Here is a 12,980-nt window from a genome sequence, read left to right on the forward strand (position 1 = left end):
TAGTTACAGAGCAGTGAGAGCATATAGTCAGGCAACGTCATTTGAGGGTTTCTGGGGATTATTCTAAAATTTCCTGTCTGCAGTACATTGTTCTTGTATTTATTATCATTATTACTGTTATTATTATACCTCAAAGTGCCAACATCTTCCATAGCAGCGTACAAATAAATACTGCACAAGCAAGTTAGCTGGACAAATAAGGCTAACACACACAATACACACACAGTTGTATGGCACACCTTGTACTCAGTACATAGAGATGGGACTGTCCATGAATACAGAACAGAAATACCAGGATATAATAAAGCGAGGTGGCCCCGCCCATGTGACATCACAGCACTAGGGTCATAATGAATGGACACGAGACAGGATGGGGCAAGTCAGTAATTTGCATATAGAGATGTCACGAACATCAAATTTTCCGTTCGCAAACGGCGAAGACGTACTTCCGCAAATGTTTGCGAACATTCGAACTTGGGGAACCGCCATAGACTTTAATGTAACATAGCAAAGAAATGAACAGCGCTACTTAAAAACAGATGAGTGCTTACCTGCAAAAAAGTGCACACCCCACTCATGGGATTCAAATACACAATGAGCATACACATGACTAGGGTTGCCACCTTTTGGGCAGAAAAATACCTGCTTGGGGGTGTGGCCTAAAAGTGGGAGGGGTTTGTTACGACCTTTTTTTTATCCAAAATAGCACTAGAATCTGCAGAAAAAAGCTCTTGAGAAAAAAATGCTCAGTGTCCTCTTAAAAGCCCAATTAGGTGGTCATATAGACAACGGCATAGCCTCCCTTCCTCCCTCCCCCTTATATTTCGTCTGCTGCTGGTCTGCTCCTTAGCCCCTCTTTATGACTAATAGCCAAAGCTCCAATACAAAATACAGCAAAGGAAGCCTCATTAGGATCCAGAGGCTTCCTACTCCTAATGCTGGGTACACACGATGCGCTTCCACGTCGAATGCGCCGCTCGATTCGATTATTTCCGAGCATTTCCGAGCGCATTTTGATGATTTTTAGGTCGAAAGCCATGTAAAGTATGGCAAATCGATCTAACGATCCATCGAAACGCGAATCGGACATGTCGGAAATAAACAAATTGACGGGAATTGAGCGGCGCATCGAACGCGGAAACGCGTCGTGTGTACCCAGCATTAGGTAAGTTTGTTTTTGAACCTGTGCTTCAGCTCAGGTCTTCTTTAATATATAGTCTATATTGTATATCTAGATGCAGAGGGGCGAATGGAGCAGACATTCACCTTCATTACTCACTAAGCGACTGGCAACATGAGCAGTGTACCCTAAGCTACATACTCACTCGGAGATGGATCAGGGGATATGGGACGTGCAAGCGTTCCCTGAGCCATCTTCACAATCATGTACAACGTCAACAAGCGACGGGAGGGAAAGAGACTTTAAACCATTGCAGTAATTATGTGTAGGTGTAAAGGGATCCTGAGCTGTAATTTAAAAAAAAGGAATCTGGACTTACCAGGGGCCTCCTCCAGCCCCCTGTAGCCCGTGAGGTCCTCTGGGATCCTCTTCTTTCTTCCCCTGGTCCCACTAGCGGCTCAGTAATCGGCAACTTCAGGTGAAGTTGCATGTATGTGCCCCCACCACACGCCTGTCGCCATAAGCCTCCTGCGCATGTGCGGCTCTCTAAAGAGTGAACCTCTCATGCGCAGGAGGCATACGGCAACTGGCGTAATGATGCAAAGGTTGCAGTAAAGTCGCTGATTACTGGAACCACCAGCCAGAACAGAAGAAGAAAGAAGAGGATCCCGGAGGACCTCACGGGCTACAGGGGCTAGAGGAAGCCCCAGGTAAGTTCAAATTCAGTTTTTAAGTACAGCTCAGGGTCCCTTTAAACTAGCTCTTGTGCAGTTTAGAATTGCTCAGAGGGATTTCTGGAAAGGCTCAGGAGGTAAGTGGACCAGGGGGAGGGACCCTGAGGAGGACAACAACTTGCATCTGGACATGTAGGAAAAGGTAATCTAGCCCACCATGTTTTCATTATGTTTTTCATGGGTCAGGTGTACTTTAACGCTGTGCAGTGTAGAAAAGTGTAGAAAAACAGCAGTAAATAGAGCTGTCATGACAAAGAGCCCCATAAGAAGCTCAGGCGTATGAAACAGTTGTAGGGCCATCGTTCTGCTTAGTCAACCATAGCCCAGGTACTCAGCTCTATTTAAAGTAAATGTGAAGTGAGTTGGTAAAAAAAAAAAAAAAAAGTCAGATACGTATGGACAGGGAAGGTTCTGGATACTATAGACCCTTCCCTGTCTTCTCTTACACCGCTCATTCCAGCGCTGTCACCCTTGTTGTACGTACTCGACTAACTGGTCGAATACACGACTGGGAGGCTCAAGTGCTTCCAAAGACTGGCGGATCCGTATTCGTGCATGAGTATACTGCACATGCGCTCTCGCGCAGTACAGAGCCGCACGACTTCAGAAGAACTCGGGGAGGGGACACAAGTGCTTCCAAAGCCTCCCTAGGTGGCAAATGTAAATGGGGGTGATAGCGTTGAAAAGAGGCGTACAAGAAGTCAGGGAAAACTCTATAGGATCCAGAGAGCCTTCCCTGTCCATAGCTATCTGTCTTTTAGATTTTACCTCACGTCACATTTACTGTAATCATACATCCCAACTTTTTGAGAGGAGAAAGAGGGACGTTTAAGCCACGCCCCTGCCACACCCATTATCACGCCCACCACTCCCCTAGTTACGCATACCATAAAGATTTCATGAGTAAAATATGTTGTTTTATAATTCAAACCACACTATTCCTTTCTATCCTGCTTTATTTTCCTTAATTGTAACATTTTAAAATTAGTAATATATCAATTTAAAGGATGGGAATAAAGTTTAGAGTCAATCAAACACATTTCTAGTAGAGAAATATATATATTTACATAGAAAGAGGGACAAATGAGGAGGGAAGAGGGACAGGGGTCCCAAAGAGGGACTGTCCCTCTGAAAGAGGGACAGTTGGGAGCTATGATTAAACAACCCTTTCTTCACAGTGTTCTTTGTCTGCAATTCAAAGGCAGTGACAATGCAAAGAAACACAAGGAAGTACCGTAAATCGAGCTGATCTGGAAGCAGTATAGTCACTGATGAGAGCTACTCAAAGTGCTGCTCTCTTTACTGTGATGTTTCATTATCACTCACTACAGGTCTGCTGCCTGTCAGCTTCAGCGTGTGACTCCTGGGAGCTGACCTTACTGATAACGATCTTCTTCGTCCGACCGACCAACAACGGGATCGATCAGGAGTAGTTTGGATACAGATAATAATGAAGACAGCCGACACTGGTAATGAAAAAGAAAGTGAAGCATTCTCACAGCAGGGGCACAGGACTGTGCTCATACCTGACTTTGTTGAGTTCCCTAGAGCTGCTCCATGCTCTGTACACACGCTGCTGCTCCATGCTCTGTACACACACACTGCTGCTCCATGCACTGTACACACACGCTGCTACTACATCCAAAGTCAACTGTAGCAGGGAAAGAAAGGGGGCAGTTCTGTGAACTGCAGGATGCCTGCAGATATTCTGGTGTCTCAACGTGTGCCTGTCCCCAGACACTGCACTTCCCCTGTCTGAGGGGGGATTCTGGGGAGCTGTAATCCCCCCCTGCGTTTGCCTTTGTATGGCATGCCAGAGGGGGATCCATGGCAAAAAGATAAAGGAGACAGCCAATAGGAGGAGCCATCCTGTCCTACTACTCACTCCATTTGATCCAATGCACTGACGTTAAGGACATCAGAAAGTGAGCCCTGCCGTGTACACTGCGCATGCGCAGTCCAGGCCATGTGTTTCCTCAATTACTCTCTTTAAAAATGGAATGAAAATATCTAGTTCCATATCAATAGATGGCTTTTGCAGCCCTTACTATATATTCTTGTCAGGCCATATTGTATGGAAGTCGTGTTATGCTTTTAAAGTGGAGCCCCGCTTAGATCATAGAGGACTGGCTGCTTTGGTAACATGAGCCGAAAGGAACGAGCAGCCCAGCGCTGGAAATACCGGTCAGCTTTCTCGTCGCCCTGTTGTAGAGGATTTATAGTGTTAGTATGAGAGCTTGTTCACACTTTGTCTCTCAGAGAGGAAGCACTGTGCTGGAAATGTAAACTTTCATGAACAAAGTGTCTAGAGGGACGCATCACTGACCAATGCACAGGAAACAGCTCCTCAGATGGTGACATATCTGATAGAGCTGCTACAGAGATAATGTTATGCAGCGCTGCATATTAATAACCAGAAAAAAAATAGTTACCGACTACCCAGGTCAGTAAAAGAGAGTCAGAAGTGGGCTTAAAGGAAACCAAATATCCCCCCTGAAAATTATAGAGCATGGCTGGCCTTAGGTATGTGCTATCTGTGCACGGGGCCATTATTCCGGGTGGGGGGTGGGTACTATGGCTGCACACGTGCCAGACGTCACTGCACAGTTTGCTGTCTGTGCACCTCATTGCATTGTGGGAAATCATGGCTTTTTCCAACTGCCAAGCAAGCAAGATCTCACCCACTGTGCATATACCTTTTAGCCTATCTTATTGTTAACTAGCTGATTGCCCGGCGTTGCCCGGGTATGTATTTGGCTGGTGTTGGCTCTGCATATTTTTTCTAGCCCTAACACACAATTACTCACTGACCAAGTTTGTGAGCTTTGCGGTCTTTGGTATCAATCATTTGCATTGAAATGAAAAAATCTGATTGGCTGTTTGTAGCTGCACCCCCTTTTCTGAATTTGAACCCCAGTCACCCAATGACCAACTGTAGCAGGTTTGAGGCCTGTGCCATTAACAGTGCAAGAATGGTAGCAATTAAATATTCCCCTTGAAAAGCAATAGGTGAAGTTTGATTCACTTTTGTAGGCTCCACCCACTTTTCTGAATATTAATCCCAGTCACCCAGTGACCAACTGTGCAAAGTTTAAAAACCCTGCCATTAACGGTGTAAGAATGGCTGCAGTTTACATTTTCCCAGTGAAATTTGTATTTGTCTCCACCTACTGATGACCTGGCGTTGCCCGGGTATGTATTTGACTGGTGTTGGCTCCGCCCACTTTCTAACCCTAACGCACCTGCTATTAACAGTGTAAAAATGGCAGCAATTTGAATATTCCACTTGAAAATCAACAGGTGAATTTTGATTGGCTATTATAGGCTCCACCCACTTCCCTGAATATTAATCTCAGTCACGCAGTGACCATCTGGGCAAAGTTTGGGAACCCTGCCAATAGCAGTGTAAAGGCCTCGTTCACATCAGGGCCGTTTCTGTGCGCTTTTTACAGCGCACTGCCCTATGCGATCAGCAAGGTATTTATTTTCCCATGTAACTAAATGTAGCTGGTTCACATCTATGCGCTGCGCTGAGCAGCGTTACAGAAACGTAGGGTTGCATGCATTTCTGTGCGTTGAGCTGGAAAGCGCACATCAATGCAAGTGAATGGGTGCGCTTTTTTAGCGCATAGAAGCGCGTACAAGCGCATAGAAGCGCATGCGTTTTTTACCCCTAATTGGAGAAAAAAATACATTTACATACAAAAACAAAGTTTTATTGACAACTGCTGCTGGTACAACAAGCAAAACGTGCCTTAAAGAAGCGCAGCGCAACGCACAGAAACGCACACTAAAGCGCGCACAAGCGCATGCGTTTTCTACCACGCGCTTTCACACGTTTTTCAGCGCAGCAGATGTGAACGAGGCCTAAGAAGGGCTGCAGTTTACAATTCGGCCTCGTTCACATCTGCTGCGCTGAAAAACGTATTAAAGCGCATGGTAAAAAACGCATGCGCTTGTGCGCGCTTTAGTCCGCGTTTCTGTGCGTTGCGCTGCGCTTCTTTAAAGCACGTTTTGCTTACTGTAGCAGCAGCAGTTGTCAATAAAACTTTGTTTTTGTATGTAAATGTATTTTTTTCTCCAATTAGGGGTAAAAAACGCATGCGCTTCTATGCGCTTGTACGCACTTCTATGCGCTAAACGCACAGAAATGCATGCAACCCTATGTTTCTGTAACGCTGCTCAGCGCAGCGCATAGATGTGAACCAGCTACATTTAGTTACATGGACAAATCAATACCTTGCTGATCGCAATACCTTGCTGTGGAAAGCGCACAGAAACGGCCCTGATGTGAACGAGGCCTTCCCAGTGAAATTTGTTTTTGGCTCCACCCACTTTTTGTAACCTGGACACAGTCACTACTCAATGTCCAAGTTTGTGAGCTTTGGGGTCCTTGGCATCAATAATTTGTATTTTCCCATGAAATGAAACAAATCTGATTGACTGTTTGTGGCTCTGTACCCTTTCCTGAATTTGAACCCCAATGACCAACTGTACCAGGTTTGAGGCTTGTGCCATTAGCAGTGCACGAATGGCAGCAATTTTAATATTCTCCTTGAAAAGTGACATGTAATTTTTGATTGGCATTTTTAGGCTCCACCCACTTTTCTGAATATTAATCCCAGTCACCCAGTAACCAGCTGTGCTAAGTTTGAGAACCCTGCCATTAACAGTGAAGAAGGGCTGCAGTTTACAATTTCCCAGAAAAATCTGTTTTTAACTTCACCCACTTTTTGTAACCTGGACACACACCTGGACATAACCTGGGCATCAAAATTGTGCTAATGGAAGCAGTTTATCCAGCAAAGAAATTTGGCTGTTTTTGGCTCCACCCCTTTACTGTATTTGAACCCCAGACACTTAACGACCGACTGTAGCAGGTTTGAGGCCCCTGCTATTAACAGTGTGAGAATGGCTGCAGTTTCAATATTCCCCTCAAAATCAATAGGTGAATTTTAATTGGCTCTTGTAGGCTCCACCTACTTTTCCAAATATTAATCCTAGTCACCCAGTGACCAACTGTGTGAAGTTTGAGAACCCTGCCATTAACAGTGTAAGAAAAGCTGCAGTTTACATTTACCCATGTAAAAAGTTAGTTGTTTTTGGATCCGCCCACTATTTCTAACCTTGACATACAGTCACTCAGTGACCAAGTTTATGAGCTTTGGGGTCCTTGGCATAAATAAGTTGCATTTTACCATTGAAATTAAACAAACCTGATTGGCTGTTTTTGGCCCGCTCCCTTCAGAATTTAAACCCCAGTCTCCCAGTGACTGACTGTAGCAGATTTTAGGTATCTGCCATTAAGAGTGTATGAATGGCAGCAATGTAAATATTCCCCTTGAAAATCAAAAGGTGAATTTTGATTGGCTGCTGTAGGCTCAACCAACTTTCCTGAATATTAGTCCCAGTCACCCAGTGGCCAACTGTGTCACATTTGAGAACCCTGCCAATAACAGAATGGCTGAAATCAATCTAACAAATCTGATTGGCTGTTTGTGGCTCCACCCCTTTAGTGAATTTGGACCCCAGTCACCCAATGACTGACTGTATCAGGTTTGAGGCCTCTGCCACTAACAGTGTAAGAATGGTAGCAATGTGAATATTCCACTTGAAAACAAAATAGGAAAATTTGATTGACTGTTTGTGGCTCCGCCCCCTTTCTGAATTTGGACCCTAATCACCCAGTGACCAATTGTACCAGGTTTGAGGCATCTGCTATTAACAGTATAAGAGAATGGTGGCAGATGAAATATTCCCTTTGAAAATCAAAAGGTGAATTTTTATTGGCTGTTGTAGGCTCCACCCACCTTCCAAAATCTTAATCTCAGTCCCCCAGTGACCAACTGTGCAAAGTTTGAGAACCCTGCCATTAACAGTGTAAGAATGGCTGCAGTTTATATTTTCCCAGTAAAATTTGTTTTTGGCTCCGCCCACTTTTTGTAACCTTGACACCCAGTCACTCAATGACCAAGTTTGTGAGCTTTCAGGTTCCTGGCATCAAAAATGTGTGAATGGAAGCAGTTTATCCACCAAGGAAATCTGATTGGCTGTATGTGGCCCCGCCCCTTTAGTGAATTTGGACCCCAGTCACCCAATGACCGACTGTAGCAAGTTTGAAGCCTCTGCCATTAAAAGTGTAAGAATGGCAGCAGTTTAAATATTCCCCTTGAAAATTTTGATTGGCTGTTGTAGGCTCCACCCATTTTCTTGAATCTTAATTGCATTCACCCAGTGACCAAGTGTGGCAAGTTTGAGAACCCTGCGATTAACAGTCTAAGAATGGCTGCAGTTTACATTTTCCCATTTAAAATGAACGGCTGAAATTTGATTGGCTGTTTTATGCTCCGCCCACTTTTCCTGGATTTGTAACCTCGGTCACCAAGTGACCAACTGTGCCAAGTGTGGGGACTCTGGCTTGATTACTGGCAGAATGGCAGCCTTTTACATTTTTTCCATTGACTTGAATGGGTGAAATCTGATTTGCTGTTTGTAGCTCCGCCCAGGTGTGCAGGGGGGCCGCGAGACCCCCAGAACATATCATCCCAGGTAGTAAGGGATCTGTATACCAAGTTTCGTTCAAATCGGTCAAGCCGTTTTCGTGTGATCGCGGCACATACACACACACACACACACACACACACACACACATCCGATTTTATATATATAGATAGGTGTGTTTTATACTCACAAAGGTGGGTGGAGCTTGCAACCCTCCAGAGCCTATGGGGAGAAAACCGCCCCCTCTTGGGTTGTCCAGGTCTGCTGCGCAAGAGCTGGTTGGTCGCACTGGGTAACTAGTTGGTAGTGATGTCATCAAGATGGCTGCCATGGATTCTCTGGTCCCCTAAAGCCAGGCTAGAACAAGCATTTTTTTTTCACAGCAATGGGGGGTCCAGGGGTCCTGGTAAGCTTGGGGCGTGATTAAAAGTTTGGTAGAAGAGTGGAATGTGGTGAGTTTGAAGTAAGGTGGGAATGTCACTGGACATATGGTGTGGGTGTAACAGGGGTGTGGGGAGGAGTGACTGGAGGTATGATGAAGGCATGACTGGGGATCTGGCCCAGGTAATTTATTATTATTATTTAGTATTCATATAGCGCCGACATCTTCCGCAGTGCTGTACAGAGTGTATAGTCTTGTCACTTAAAGGGGTTCTGTGGAGGTCCATTAGGTAAGCCCCCTGTAGCTGAAATGTCCCACGCTATTGTCTTCCGATCACTCGTTCCCCGACGTCAGCACCGGGCAATTATTCGTCAAACAAGACGAATAATGCACGCTCCCGTCACCGGGAGCCTACTGCGCACGCGCAGTACAAGGTTTTGCTTCTGGAGACGCGAGCGGGAGCGTGCATGCGGCTGCGCAGATGCGTGACACGCATACTTAGACCGGGGCCGGCGGCGGGGAATGGCATATCGGAGGAGGACGGCGCGAGACATGACAGCTACAGGGGGCTGATAGAATCCCCAGGTAAGTGTCTGTTTATGTTTATTGAAGGACTCCACAGAACTCCTTTAACCACTTTACCCCCGCGCGTACGGATTTCTCCGCCCCTTTTTCCATCCTTTCACCCCCAGGGACGGAGAAATCCGTACTCTGCGCACTCCCGCCGCTGTCCGCGCTCTCGCTCGTAAACACGCCGCCCGCCGCTAGTAAACACGCCGCCGCCCGCTCGCCCGGAGATCAATGAACGGGAAAATCCATTCCCGTTCGTTGATCTCAGCCCCGCAATGATCTGCTGCCGCTCGGCTGAGCAGCCCGATCATTGTGAAAAAATAACAAAGTCCCAGCCTCTTTCTACTTCCTGCAAGAGTCCAGAAGGACGCTTGCAGGTCGTATGAAACAAATTGGTAATGGTGCCATCTTGTGGCCAAATAGTAAAACTACATCCTAACCATTTTTTACACACAAATAAACTTGTTTTACACAAAAAATTAACTCCTTACCTCCCACACTCCCCAATTTTTTTTTTTTGTAATTAAAAAAAAAAAAAAAATTTACAATTTAAAAAAAATACATAAATAGTTACCTTAGGGACTGAACTTTTTAAATATTTATGTCAAGAGGGTGTAACACTGTTACTTTATAAACTATGGGCTTGTAATTAGGGATGGACGCAAAACTGAAAAAAATGCACCTTTATTTCCAACTAAAATATTGGCGGCAAACATTGTGATAGGGACATAATTTAAACGGTTTTATAACCGGGATAAATAGGCATATACATTTAATGGGTTTTAATTACAGTAGCATGCATTATTTAAAAACTATAAAGGCCGAAAACTGAAAAATAATAATTTTTTTCCCACATTTTTTCCTATTTTCCCATTAAAACACATTTAGAATAAAATTATTCTTGGCATAATGTCCCACCTAAAGAAAGCCTAATTGGTGGCGAAAAAAACAAGATATAGTTCATTTCATTGCGATAAGTAATGATAAAATTATAGACGAATGAATGGAAGGAGCGCTGAAAGGTGAAAATTGCTCTGGTGGTCAGGGGGTAAAACCCCTCAGTTGGGAAGTGGTTAAGGGCCCTTTTCCACTAGCAATCGCAATCACAAATCACAAACGCCAGCGATTGCGATTGCGATTTTTCATTAATTCTGTTATGCGATTGCGATTTGTGATTTTCATTTGCATTGCATTATCATTGTAAAAATCGCTCCAGCAAGCGATTGCGATTTGCGATTAGCGATTTCCAAATCGAATCACTGTAGTGGAAAATACTTCTCGTGATTTATATGATAAAGTAACAACTCTAGCGATTTAAAAATCACTAGCGATTTGCGATTTTGCGATTCAGCAATCACAATCGCTCTAGTGGAAAAGGGCCCTTACTGTCACTTCACAATCTAAGCCTTCCTATAGTCATATGTCTATGTGTGTATTTTGTAGTGCATGTATCATAGTCCAGGGCCAATTTAGGGGGAAGCCATGAACACCATGCAGATAATGCCCTGGATGGGTTCCGAACGGGGACCCAGCGCTGCAAGGCGAGAGCGCTAACCACTATGCCATCGTAGTATCACTTTGGAGCTACCATGTTCCCCTCTGCCTGATGTCAGAAACTCGTGAGGTGGCGTATGCTGTCATACGTGAAGGAATGTTGGCGTTTCCGTGTTGTGAGAGATAATATTCCCTGTGATGGAACTAATCTCCGACTGCAGCTGACCTGATGGATAATCCGCTCCAGCCACAAGACCCGACACGCTTACCTAATGGAGCGCAAAATCGCTGCATTCATCCCAAAGGTTATTATAACACTGAAGTTAAACTCTGCCCAGAGCGCTGCAGGCACCGACCGTCCAAAAATACTGCGATGGCGAGAGGCTAATTACGCTGAAAAAACGGCTTTCCCTGTACGGACACGATCCTCGCACAGCTGTCGTTATTCGGAGAGCAGCTGCCATAACAGCGAACGTCGCGCAGCCAGCCGCCCGCGCCCGTGTGTGTCCTCCGAGGGGAATGTGTATTTATAACTTTGTATATACATCTAATACTAATGTTATTTAGGAGCAACCCAAGGCACATTAACAGCGCAGATGATGCGCAGGTCTTAAGTAAACAGATGTGCATTATCCCAAAAATCAACATTATAAACTGCAAGGCCTTCCGGAATAATAAAATATAATATACATATTTACTGCCTCATCTGCTAACCCCTTTGTCTACTACCCCAGTGTCTCAACCCCTTCTAGATTGTAAGTTCACAAGGGCAGGAACCTTTTGGTGCAATTTATGAAATAAACATCTATCAGTATTGGTGATGTTATTCAAACTACATATCAATGGTATGTATCGGTACTTTTGTCACTGGTTGTCCTGATTGTCACCCAGTCCCATGCACGCCTCCAGGACTTTTCAAGAGCTGCTCCAACACTATGGAACTCCCTACCTCCACCCATTAGGGCAGCCCCCTCCTTCAACATCTTCAAGAAAGCCCTCAAAACTCACCTTTTCACTCTGGCCTACTACCCCTCACAAGTGCTCTAAACCTACAGCTGAACTCCGGTCCCCTACCATTCGTGTCCTTACCTCTCCCTCTAGATTGTAAGCCTTTGGGCAGGGTCCTCCTCCTTTTGTGTCCTACCTGATCTTGCACCTCCATTACTGTGAACCCATGCTATGCATCTGAGTGAACCTAACTTGCCTAACTCCATGCTCCCATCCAGTGACTGAGCATTACCTGGTACTCATACTGTGCTGTGTGATCTCCATGCTCCCATCCAGTGACTGAGCATTACCTGGTACTCATACTGTGCTGTGTGATCTCCATGCTCCCATCCAGTGACTGAGCATTACCTGGTACTCATACTGTGCTGTGTGATCTCCATGCTCCCATCCAGTGACTGACTAAGCATTACCTTGTACTCATACTGTGCTGTGTGATCTCCATGCTCCCATCCAGTGACTGAGCATTACCTGGTACTCATACTGTGCTGTGTGATCTCCATGCTCCCATCCAGTGACTGAGCATTACCTGGTACTTATACTGTGCTGTGTGATCTCCATGCTCCCATCCAGTGACTGACTAAGCATTACCTTGTACTCATACTGTGCTGTGTGATCCCCATGCTCCCATCCAGTGACTGAGCATTACCTTGTACTCATACTGTGCTGTGTGATCTCCATGCTCTGAGCATTACCTTGTACTCATACTGTGCTGTGTGATCTCTATGCTCCCATCCAGTGACTAAGCATTACCTTGTACTCATACTGTGCTGTGCGATCTCCATGCTCCATCCAGTGACTAAGCATTACCTTGTACTCATACTGTGCTGTGTGATCTCCATGCTCCCATCCAGTGACTAAGCATTACCTTGTACTCATACTGTGCTGTGTGATCTCCATGCTCCATCCAGTGACTGACTAAGCATTACCTTGTACTCATACTGTGCTGTGTGATCTCCATGCTCCCCTCCAGTGACTAAGCATTACCTTGTACTCATACTGTGCTGTGTGATCTCCATGCTCCCCTCCAGTGACTAAGCATTACCTTGTACTCATACTGTGCTGTGTGATCTCCATGCTCCATCCAGTGACTAAGCATTACCTGGTACCCATACTGTGCTGTGTGATCTCCATGCTCCCCTCCAGTGACTAAGCATTACCTTGTACTCATACT

At 45.2% G+C, this 12,980-nt stretch overlaps 1 protein-coding gene and 1 long non-coding RNA gene across 5 annotated transcripts in view; one reads left to right on the top strand and one right to left on the bottom strand.

Annotated features, from left to right (window-relative positions):
• VIPR1 (vasoactive intestinal peptide receptor 1) overlaps positions 1–12,980 on the top strand; it is a 370,245-nt gene that overhangs the window by 23,270 nt on the left and 333,995 nt on the right. Inside the window, exon 1 of one of the 4 annotated variants that reach the window (XM_068235123.1) lies at positions 3,277–3,323. The exons of the other annotated variants lie outside the window; for them this stretch is intronic. The gene's annotated coding sequence lies outside the window, so the exon portion shown is untranslated. Of the gene's footprint in view, positions 1–3,276; positions 3,324–12,980 lie in introns of those variants that run through there. 4 annotated transcript variants of the gene reach the window in all.
• The window catches only part of LOC137517998 (uncharacterized), a 180,016-nt gene that overhangs the window by 17,031 nt on the left and 150,005 nt on the right, over positions 1–12,980 (bottom strand). The window lies entirely within an intron of this gene.

Source organism: Hyperolius riggenbachi, chromosome 5 (genome assembly GCF_040937935.1).
Source record: "Hyperolius riggenbachi isolate aHypRig1 chromosome 5, aHypRig1.pri, whole genome shotgun sequence".
Lineage (NCBI taxonomy): Eukaryota > Metazoa > Chordata > Amphibia > Anura > Hyperoliidae > Hyperolius > Hyperolius riggenbachi.